Source organism: Schistocerca serialis, chromosome 6 (assembly GCF_023864345.2).
Source record: "Schistocerca serialis cubense isolate TAMUIC-IGC-003099 chromosome 6, iqSchSeri2.2, whole genome shotgun sequence".
NCBI classification, from domain to species: Eukaryota; Metazoa; Arthropoda; class Insecta; order Orthoptera; family Acrididae; genus Schistocerca; species Schistocerca serialis.
In genome coordinates, this window is record NC_064643.1 from 304,351,172 (window position 1) to 304,361,472 (window position 10,301).

A 10,301-nucleotide genomic window follows, 5' to 3' on the forward strand; every position below is an offset into this window, starting at 1 on the left:
ACGCAGGCATCATCTGTGGTGGCATCAGTGTAATTGCCTCGTCCGTCCTAGTTGCCCATTCGTTTCCTTTGGTGAGCATCTTTTTATTAAGAGTCACTGCTGGTTCCCATGCCCTGCTGAGGTTGTAGCTGCAATCTCGGTTGATGAGTCCATCCCTGTTACAAATTTCGATAGCCTCCCAGTATTTAGATGTCTGTGCCAAGCATATGGAGACGGAAGAAGTCACGGAGAAAGAGATAGCCGCTGCCTATATACTGTATACTGGTGCACTATCGGAGAAAATAGGATGGATATTGAGGAAATACCGAGTAGGAACTGTCTTTTGCCCACCAGATAAAGCACAAGCATTATTGGGAAGTATCAAAGACGATTTCGGTTTGCAGAAGACTTATATTGAACAGACAGTGCGCACCATCGCAGATCGTTGCCAAGAACATCAGAGGCACACTCGACTTGTTTCCCCCAACAAGTTGGTGGTCGCAGAACACTGTTTGTCCGAAAATCACGAAATGGTCTACCAACTTGGCACAGACATCTAAACACTGGGACAGCATTGTTAGAGGGGCTATCGAAATTCATACCAGGGATGGACTCATCAACCAAGATTGTGGCTACAACCTCAGCAGGGCATTGGAACCAGCATTGAGACTAATTAAAAAGACGCTCAGCGAAGGAAACGAACGGGCAACTAGGGTGGATGAGGCAATTACACAGACGCTGACGCCAGCGTCTCAGCGACCGCTGACGCGCGGGTGCGGAGAGAACACCTCATGAGTGGAGGGGATTTAATACAGCTGCCCGCCCTCAGGAGCTCAGTTCGTCAGTGCACCTGACGATGGCAACATGTCTGATCACCGAAATATTGTGCCCGTTGGCCACTATGAACCGGCAGTACACCCGTGGACTGTTCGAGCGAGAAATACGCCGGGAGAAATTGAAGAATCACAGAAATTATATTCTTTAAGATGTGACATAAGTAACTGCTCGCATCCCCCACTTGGGCACTGAATAGGGCTAGAAGTACTGCTTTCAGCTACTGTCTGAAATTAAAAATAATATTAATGAACATTGGAGCTCTCTCTCATCCTTTCCCATTTCAAAATAATGAAGCAATTTTTTTTGAAAGTAGATGGCAAGGAAAGAGCAAAGATGCAACTGTTGTGATGCTTATTCCCATAATGTACCCAAGATGAAACTTGGAAGAGCTCTATCGGAAAATAATATCCAAATTTTTGGTGAAACTGAAAAGTTTCACCCCCTAAACCTGTTATAAAAATTTATTTTATGTTCTAGCTTCTGTTTTTTTTTAATTTTTATTTTTAATGATATCTGCCAAAATATTCCTGGCCCTTTTGCTTCCATCTGAACTGTTTAGCTTTGTATGGTATGTAAAAGTGAGATAACTTAAATAAGATGATGATCAAAAGAAATCTATCAGTTTTTATAATTTCAGTACACCACTGTAGAGGGGTGGAAATAAAATTAAGTACTCTCATTTTAAATGGTTTGTATGAGTGAACAATGAAAACTTCAGAAAAATCCAGTAATATCGGCATAGACATGATGTTCATCTGACGTTAAATGATACACATTCCTAATATAATCAAACAACTAATAGCTTGGAACTATCCCAGCGAGAATTATGTGTGCTAAATGTTGTAAAACGTCCTCCTTTGCCATCACCACTGTGTCAAACAAGACTCAATCGTCAACAGCCTTCCTGGGCTCACTGCCCCAGATGTTTATCACCAGCTCGTGTCCCATTGTACTTCATGGCTATGAATATAAGACACTGCAGGGACTAGCTTGTGGCTGAGTTAACTGAGATTAGAGTGTTATTCATTCTGGTACATTTTAATGAAATGACAATTAATTTGTCTTTATTATTTGATGATTCTCAAAATGTTTCCGTCTGTAGGTGCCTCATAATACTTGTTGAGGCTATTGGCAGATTTGGCGTGCTCTTACAGATAGCATTTTTAGTGACAAACAATCTACCATTGATACATAATTTCTGAAAAAATTGTTGGTCATTATCTGATGAACCCATTGGCATGCCATTTTCTTTAATATCCAAGCTAAGGTTTTAGTACCTCTGGCTGTGAATACTAAGAATATTCTGGCCATGTACTTTTTTCACCGGGTGATTTGAGGTATCGACTGTTTTCACAGAGAAGTACCACTGTTTCTTATGTCTTGAAGGTTTTAGGGTTGGCATCAGGCAAGACATTTGATTTGGGCATATGTAATTTTGACAATATGAAAATTAACTGGAGTTAGGAGTAATTTGCCAGTATTGATTTTGAAATACCTAATCTCAATGGTGATGTATTTTTATTTTTTAAGTGCTGGATGTGCACAGATAAGTGTCAAAGATGAAATACAAAGTAATTAGTGACACTTTTGCGAAAGGCAGATTTTGTTGTATAAAGGAGCTGTAGACCAGATGTGTTGGATGTCATTTTTGTGGCACAGTGGGTGAAGTTTTAGGGTGTTGGTACACAGCAGTCAGACTTATGGCTGGTCAAATGCAGCCAAGTTTACATGGAAGTTTACCAGCAACATGCACACAGCTGACTGCAGCGAACTGCCCCATCCAGTCATTATTTTGTCATGCGACCAGCCTCCAGTCAGTAAGCCGGTATGGCCAGATTTGTATGCAGCTGAATGAGGCAGTGTACACACTAGACTGGCAGTGTGTGGCCAGCTGTCAATGTGATTCCACCTGTGTGGATTCTTTACGGTTGATTGTTTGTTGCTGTGTTTCTGCACAAAAGGATCTGTCTGTCATCATGGGCTTCAATTTGTGATAATTTAGCAAAAGTATACTTAGTGGGACTTGTCATCTGAAGATTATGCTGATAAAAAAACCTGAAAAAGTAAATGTGGAAGGGAATGACTATTATGTTCGCTGACATCGAATGTGCAGACCACAGGAACAAAACACACCCAAGTTTTTACCTTCACTTATATTTTGTTAACATAATGTACTCATAAGTCAGAGACTGTAATCTAACTGCCATGGCAGAGCACTTTCGTGTACAAAGTAATTGGTAAGTATGTTTGTGTAGTGTGAATTGGATATATAACTGTGTACACATTGTGGAATGTCCTCTTGAATTGGAGCATGTCCATCCACTGCCTCTATGAATTGCACACCATCTCTGTTTTGCACGTAGTTCTATAGAATACAACATCCTTAACATTGTGTACAGGGGCTTGTGAAGATCCTCCAACTTTTTGCCACTATCCCCAACATGCACTCTGTGAAACATCTAGCTTGTACATTATGAAAGTTTAATATCATTTATTTCCTAAAAAAGTAACAAACATTCTGTTTATAGAGGGGGGGGGGGTTGCAACATAGGATATATCTATTATTTTTTTTTCATCTTTCATTTCATGTCATGATTCCAAAGGTAGACAGCCATAGCTATTCCCATAACCTTCATGTGGCTAAGCTGTGGCCAGTCGACTGCCAGCTGCAGCCCAGGTTGTGATAGCTGCAGCGACAGCCAGCCACTGGTTGTGGTGGCACTACTGCACCACCGCTCTTAAGCTTCATTTTTATGATTTAGAATTTTAATGACAAAGAAACTTGAAATGTGTGTTGTGCCCTCTTTTTTACTTGCAGTGACAATGCTTTTCAGAGACAGGGAATTATTTTTTCTCTTAATAGTGTCGACGCGCAAGTCGCCGAAGTGGCGTCAAATCGAAAGACTTGCATCAGGCGAGCGGTCTACCCGACGGGAGGCCCTCGTCTCACGCCATTATATTATATATTCTCTTAATAAAAGTATCTTTTCTCTCTCTCATAATATCTGTTTTGATTGTGCATGTAACTTATTACTGTGGAGGGAGGTATTACCTACAGATGGAAAGAATACAAGGTTACTATGCTGAGTAATTCACATTTTATTGTAAGTTTGAATTCTGCTGTTTAGTATAAACAGCTTGCCATTTTTTCATGTTGCACCTTGAGAAACACTTGGATACTCACTTTTACGTCTGACATGGACTACTTTGAGGCAGGTAGCAGAGCTGCCACATTCCACATCCAGGTAGAAAGAACATGACACTTCATTCAATGCATACACTAATTCAGTGTACAACAACAAAAAATTGGAGTCATTATGTTGTGTAATGATTCTTTATTAGGAAGATGGGAACATGCAACAATGTTACGAAGTTTCGAGAACCAGTCTTAAGTGAGAAATCTCAGAATAAGGCTAATATCATCCTGTAGGGGCCACAAAGACAATATTAGTCTGATTATGGCTCACTGCGAGGCATTTAAGAAATCTTTCTTCCCTCACTTCTTAGGCAAATGGAATGAGAAGATACCTGGATTTCTCATTATTCTGGGGTAGAGCCAAGATAAGCACAAAACTGTACTATTATTGTCTGATTGTACGGTTAAAGTGAATGGATAGTTTTGGGATTAGTGTGCACTACAGCTTAGTTACTAGTGCCCATACAAACTTTTTACGAATTTAGTGAGATGCATCCAATGTAGGGACTAAATAAAAAAGAGAATGACAAAAAGGAAACATGGATTATTGTTGGTTCACTGATGTCAGAGTGCCAAGCAGCAGCTGTCTTATGTTAAATGTCTCCTTCCAACTGGTCTTGAGAAAAGTCCTATAACTTTGCAGAACTGGACTGCATAGGGCTGCAGGAGATGAATAGAAAATTAACTGAAAAAATTATATAATGCTAGATTATAGAGTTAGTTACGAAGAAAACCTGTTATAGCATTGATCCATTTATTTTATATTTGCTGGGTTACTTCCATGCGTTATGTTAATAAACTGTAATCCATGGTCACTTGGAGTTGGGTACCTACAAAAGGCCATGCTCAGAGTGGCACCCTGAAGCTGCTCTTCATTGCACCAAGTAATACACAACTGGATAGTAGCTGATTGGATGTGTGTGGTGTGGTCCAGCAAGTAGAGGTTTTTTTTTAAAAAAAATTCTGCTGTAACCATAATAGCAGAATTGAAAATAGGGAGAATTTTTGGAAGCTTACAAATACTGTTTGTTAAGTATTTCATAGTAAATTGTTTGTGGACTATATTCGTATATTCTGCAAATTTTGACAGGAATATCTTACTTGGAATATCATTCCTTGTTTATTGCAGTGGAGGTATTTATATGTTCGGTGCATTTTTTTTCTACTTCTCTCTCCCCACTCCCACTCCCTTCATTGACTTGTTTATTCTGTGGAAGTGTTCAAAAATTTATGAGCCCAATGCAGACATAGCTCATAGAAAATCAATTTTTGTGGCATAATATGTTGAAACAGACAAATCCTGTTACAAGATTCAGATCATTTACCGTGAAGAAATCATGTTACAATTAATTTTGTGCTTCCAACAGCACTGTATATTGTCTATATTTGTCGTAAATTATTGCTATTTAAGTGTCTGTTGCAGTATTCTGTTAATGAATATAATAATGTCTATGAACCAAAAGTGCAAGAGACAAAGTTCCAAGAAGTTTAATGTTATTAGTAATTTTCACTTGTTATAACACAAACATCTTTCTTGGACATAGAAGCTTCAGTTCTTGAATAGAAATTGTGATCCATGTAGTGTAAAAGATCCTGAAATTTAGTTGCTCCATGTAAGCAGCTGGAAATGACGCTCGCTGCTCTCAAGCGTTTGGAAGCTGCTGCAAGTGAGTGCATTGGGTGAACTCCTGAGTTTCACACACCAGAGATATCCAAGACATCTCAAGTACTATCCTTGCAGAACCTATTCCTACCCAATGATTTGACTGTGACTGGTGAGTCAGTGGTAAGTCTGGGCCCTGTACGAGGGACCAGGGAGAACTCAAGGTTCATCACTCACCCCTCTTACCATGCCCGAAGAGCTGTCTCCCACTGATACTAGAACTGAGCTAGTGCAGCACACCCAATGCACTTGACCTGTTCAGAACCCTGCTGTTTCTTGTACGCTGAGGTGACAGAAGTCATAGGGTAGTGATACCTACATATATGGGTGGCATTAGTGTCGCATACGCAAGGTATAAAATGGCAATGTATTGGTGGAGCTGTTATTTGTACTCAGGTGATTCATTTGAAAAGGTTTCCAACATAATTATGGCCGCACAACGAGAATTAATAGACTCAGTCTCTGATAGCCTTCACTCAATGATTGAGAGCAGCAGTGTTTGCATAGAGTTCTCAGTGCTAACAGACAAGCAACACTGCTTGAAATAACCACAGAAATCAATGGGGGACATACAACAAATGTATCCGTTACAGCAGTGCAGCGAAATTTTGTATTAATGGGATATGGCAGCAGACGACTGACATGAGTGCCTTTACTAACAGTGCAACATCACCTGCAGTGCCTCTCCTGGACTCACTACCATATTGGTTGGATTCTAGATGATGGTCAGATGAGTCCCAATTTCAGTTGGTAAGAGCTGATGGTAGGGCCTGAGCGTGGTGCAGACCACACAAAGCCATGGGCTCAAGTTTACTATAAGGCACTGTGCAAGCTGGTGGTGGCCCCCTATTGGTGTGGGCTTTGTTTACATGGAATGGACTGGATCCTCTGGCCGAATTGAACCAATCATTGCTGGAGATGATTATGTTCAGCTACTTGGAAACTAACAAGAATGGAATTTTTATGGATGACATTGTGCCCTATCACTGGGCAACAATTGTTTGTGACTGGTTTGGAGTACATTCTGGACAATTTGAGCAAATGATTTGGTCACCCAGACTGCCCAACATGAATCCCATCTAACATTTATGGGACATAATCAAGTGATCAGTACATGCATGGACTCGTGCACTAGCAACAGTTTCGCAATTATGGACAGCTATAGGGACAGCATGGCTCAGTATTTCTGCAGAGGACTTCCAGTGACTTGTTGAGTCCATGCAGTGTTGAGTTGCTGCACTACAATGGGCAGAAGGAGACCCGATGTGATATTAGAAGGTATCCACAACTTTTGTCACCTTATTGTCCACATGGGAAGCAGACACTAAAGGATAAAGTTTGGTTTATCATTGGCAATTTGAATATATATGATAAATAATAGTAACCCTTAGGGCAATGGCAGCAGGGGATAAATAGGATCATGTTGTGCACTCAGTGTGTATGCCTGGGGTTGTTGTTTGACAGCTGGAAGAGGCTGTTCTGACAGTCATTGAAAGAACAGCACGCAATCATCTGCAGGTTGTGGCAGACAAGGGTACAAAAGACGACTGTCATATGGGCTCCTCATTCCAGCCACAGGCAGATAAGGTCAAGATGATCAGCTATGCTTATGGAATTTCAATGAGATTTACAATCCAGTTCCAACATCAATTGTAACTCCTTTTTCAGAGCCAAGTGGAAGGATTGAACCAGATATTCTGTGATAAGGTAGGCTGAAACTCCCTGGACTTGCTTGACAGGGTCAAGTGTGCATTACACATCAGAGGATGCTACCTAAGTACATGACTGTGTGTGGAATGCACACAAGGAATTTTGTGGCTCCATCCAGTCCAGATGATGATAGCTGGATGAGACCCCAAAATATTAGTGTAAGAACCAAAGAATTGCCCACCACAGACAATATGAGTACAGTCCTAGTCATCAATAGCCAAAGAATTCACAACAAACTGATATGAAAGACTCCTACAAAGCAATGGAGTTTGTATGGTACAAACTTGAAACTGACAGGACTGAAATTTTTGTGCCAGATATAAATTTATATCAAAAGGATGATTATCACAGAAGGAAGGGGCAAACAAAATTGTGTCAAGCATTCAACAACAACATCAGCAGAGTATTATCAAAAGATTGTTATGTAGAATGGCTTGTAGTGTTAATTATCTTGTGATGCCTGTGTGTTGGTGGACAAAATCTTATTAGTGCATCCATTGTTATATTAGCTTCTGTGGCCATCATTCCTTCTTATTAGTGCAGCTGATGTTTTTATATTTTTGCAATTTTTGACAAACAATCTTTCATTCTTTGTGTACTTCTTGCATCTGAAGTGCATTCTTCTCTAGTCAAGTAATAAAACTTGTTCATCCAAAGATGTAGTAAATTAATTACAGTCTGTCCAGCAGGTTACAGGCACAGTAAAACATGTTTACTGACTAAGCTAATGTTTGATTTTCCTTGCATTAATCAAGTCCCGGAGTGAGTTCAGTTACATTGAAGGTCTTCACTTGAGAAATGGAAATGTAAAAAATGGATCAAATGAGTTTTTTAGCATTAAGAAAACTGACAGAGGTAATTTTCAGTCATGGAAATGTCAATGGAAATTATTTCTCATGCTTAGAAATTGCTGAGCATGGGTGTTACAGACAAGACTGCCAAAATTTTAGGTGGGCTTCCGACAAACTGTGGTTTTTTTGTCATTACTTGAAACTCCTGTGACAAAAGCAGACAGATTTTCGAACATTTAACAGCCAGGTCACTGAAAGAGGAGCATTGTTTGTTGTGGACTGAAGAAATGGCATTTGCTTTCAGTGCTATTATGGTTACTCATAAACAGGACAAACATCAGTGTTCACAAAGCGGTTTAAACAAAAAATCTGTGAACAAGAAGAATGTTGATTGCTACTGCTTTCACAAGAAAGGCTGAGTGCAAAAAAAGACTGTTTAAATTTTTAAGAGAAAGTTCTGAGTGCAGAAATTAGAAACATTTTTACTGCTAATCATAATAATGTTTGGCTCGTTGATAGTTCTGCATCTGGATGGTTTTGAACAGTTTAACCATTGGGGAAGTTCAAAGTTTCTATCCACATTAGAGATAATTCAGTTGTTCATGCTGAAGATATTGAATCAATCAAGTCAAATTTTCTAGTAAATGGTGTAAGGGAACCCCTTACACTGGAGGATATATTATGTGTAGCTGGTTTGAAGAATATTTTGTTTTCTCTCTATGGGGCATCAACAACCAGTAAAGGTTTAAAATGTAACAATCCATCTTGGATTTTCCATTGTTTAAAGGTTTAAAATGCATATTAAACAAAAACAAGACAGAGGCACATAGTGAGAAACCAGTGACAGTATAAAAGCTGAAAATCAGTGTTACGGAGTGTTATTTTCTATGGAGGATATTGAACAAACAAATTGTGCATCATCTTACTTAGCTCTGTTATGGTACAAGAGGAATTTGAAGTAAATGGCTGAATGTGATTTGATTCCAAATTTAAATTCACACCCTTAAATTTCTTTTGTGAATCATATCAGTATGGTAAACTGCATATGAAGGGATTTTAATCAATTTTGCCAACTTGTTCCTTTACTCCAAGAGATTTTGTTCGTACTGATGTATGTGAAAAAATGTCACTCTCATCATTAAGGGGAGCCAGCAGTTTTCTTTTTTCCTTGAACTACTGCTTGTGGTTCTTCAGAAACTGAATCACTAAAAGACAAATCACTTACTTAATTATCACTATTGAAAACACTATCCAAAAGCTTCTGTAAATCCCCCTCCTCATCACTATGAGCTATTCTTTTGGCCATGTTGGTTGATTACTAAGACTAGTTACCGTTACCCCATGGCACATGTGGTCTGTGCTTCATTTTAGAATACATATAAGAGCCACCCATTAGCTAGAAATTGAACTCCATGCATTGGCTGGAACCTGAAATTAATAGGAATGAGATTTTTGGGGAAAATATAAGTGTATATTGGAAGGATAGGCAAATTGGAAATGGAGGTGGTGTATTTGCTGCAGTGGACAAGGAACTCAAATCCACCAAGGTGGATATTGAAGCCGATGTAAGCCTGTCTGCACAAGACTCAGTATCGGGTGGGCAAAAAATGATCATTGGATCCTCCTATCACCCACCAAACTAATCTCCTGTTATAACTAAAAACTATAGAGAAAACCTCAGATTGCCAATTATATCGTAATCATCGGTGGAGTCTTTAATCACCCAACAATTAATTGGTAAAATTATAGTTTTGTTAGTGGTGGGTATGATAATGCATCCTGTGAAACTTTACTAAATGCCCACTCTGAAGACTACATATAACAGATAGTTAGGAACCCCACTCATGATGGAAATATATTGGATCTAATGGCAACAAATAGACGTGATGTCTTTGAGAATATCCACATCAGAACTGGTATCATAGACCATGACACAGTTGTGGCAACAATGATTACCAAAGTACAAAGGACAACTAAAAACAAGCAGAAAAATATATATGTTCAATAAACTAGATAAAAAATCAGTAGTATCTTCTCTCTATGAGGTGCTTGAAACTTTGAGCACAGGGCAGGAGCATGTAGAGGAACTCTGGCTCAAGTTAAAAGAATAGTTGACCATGCATTG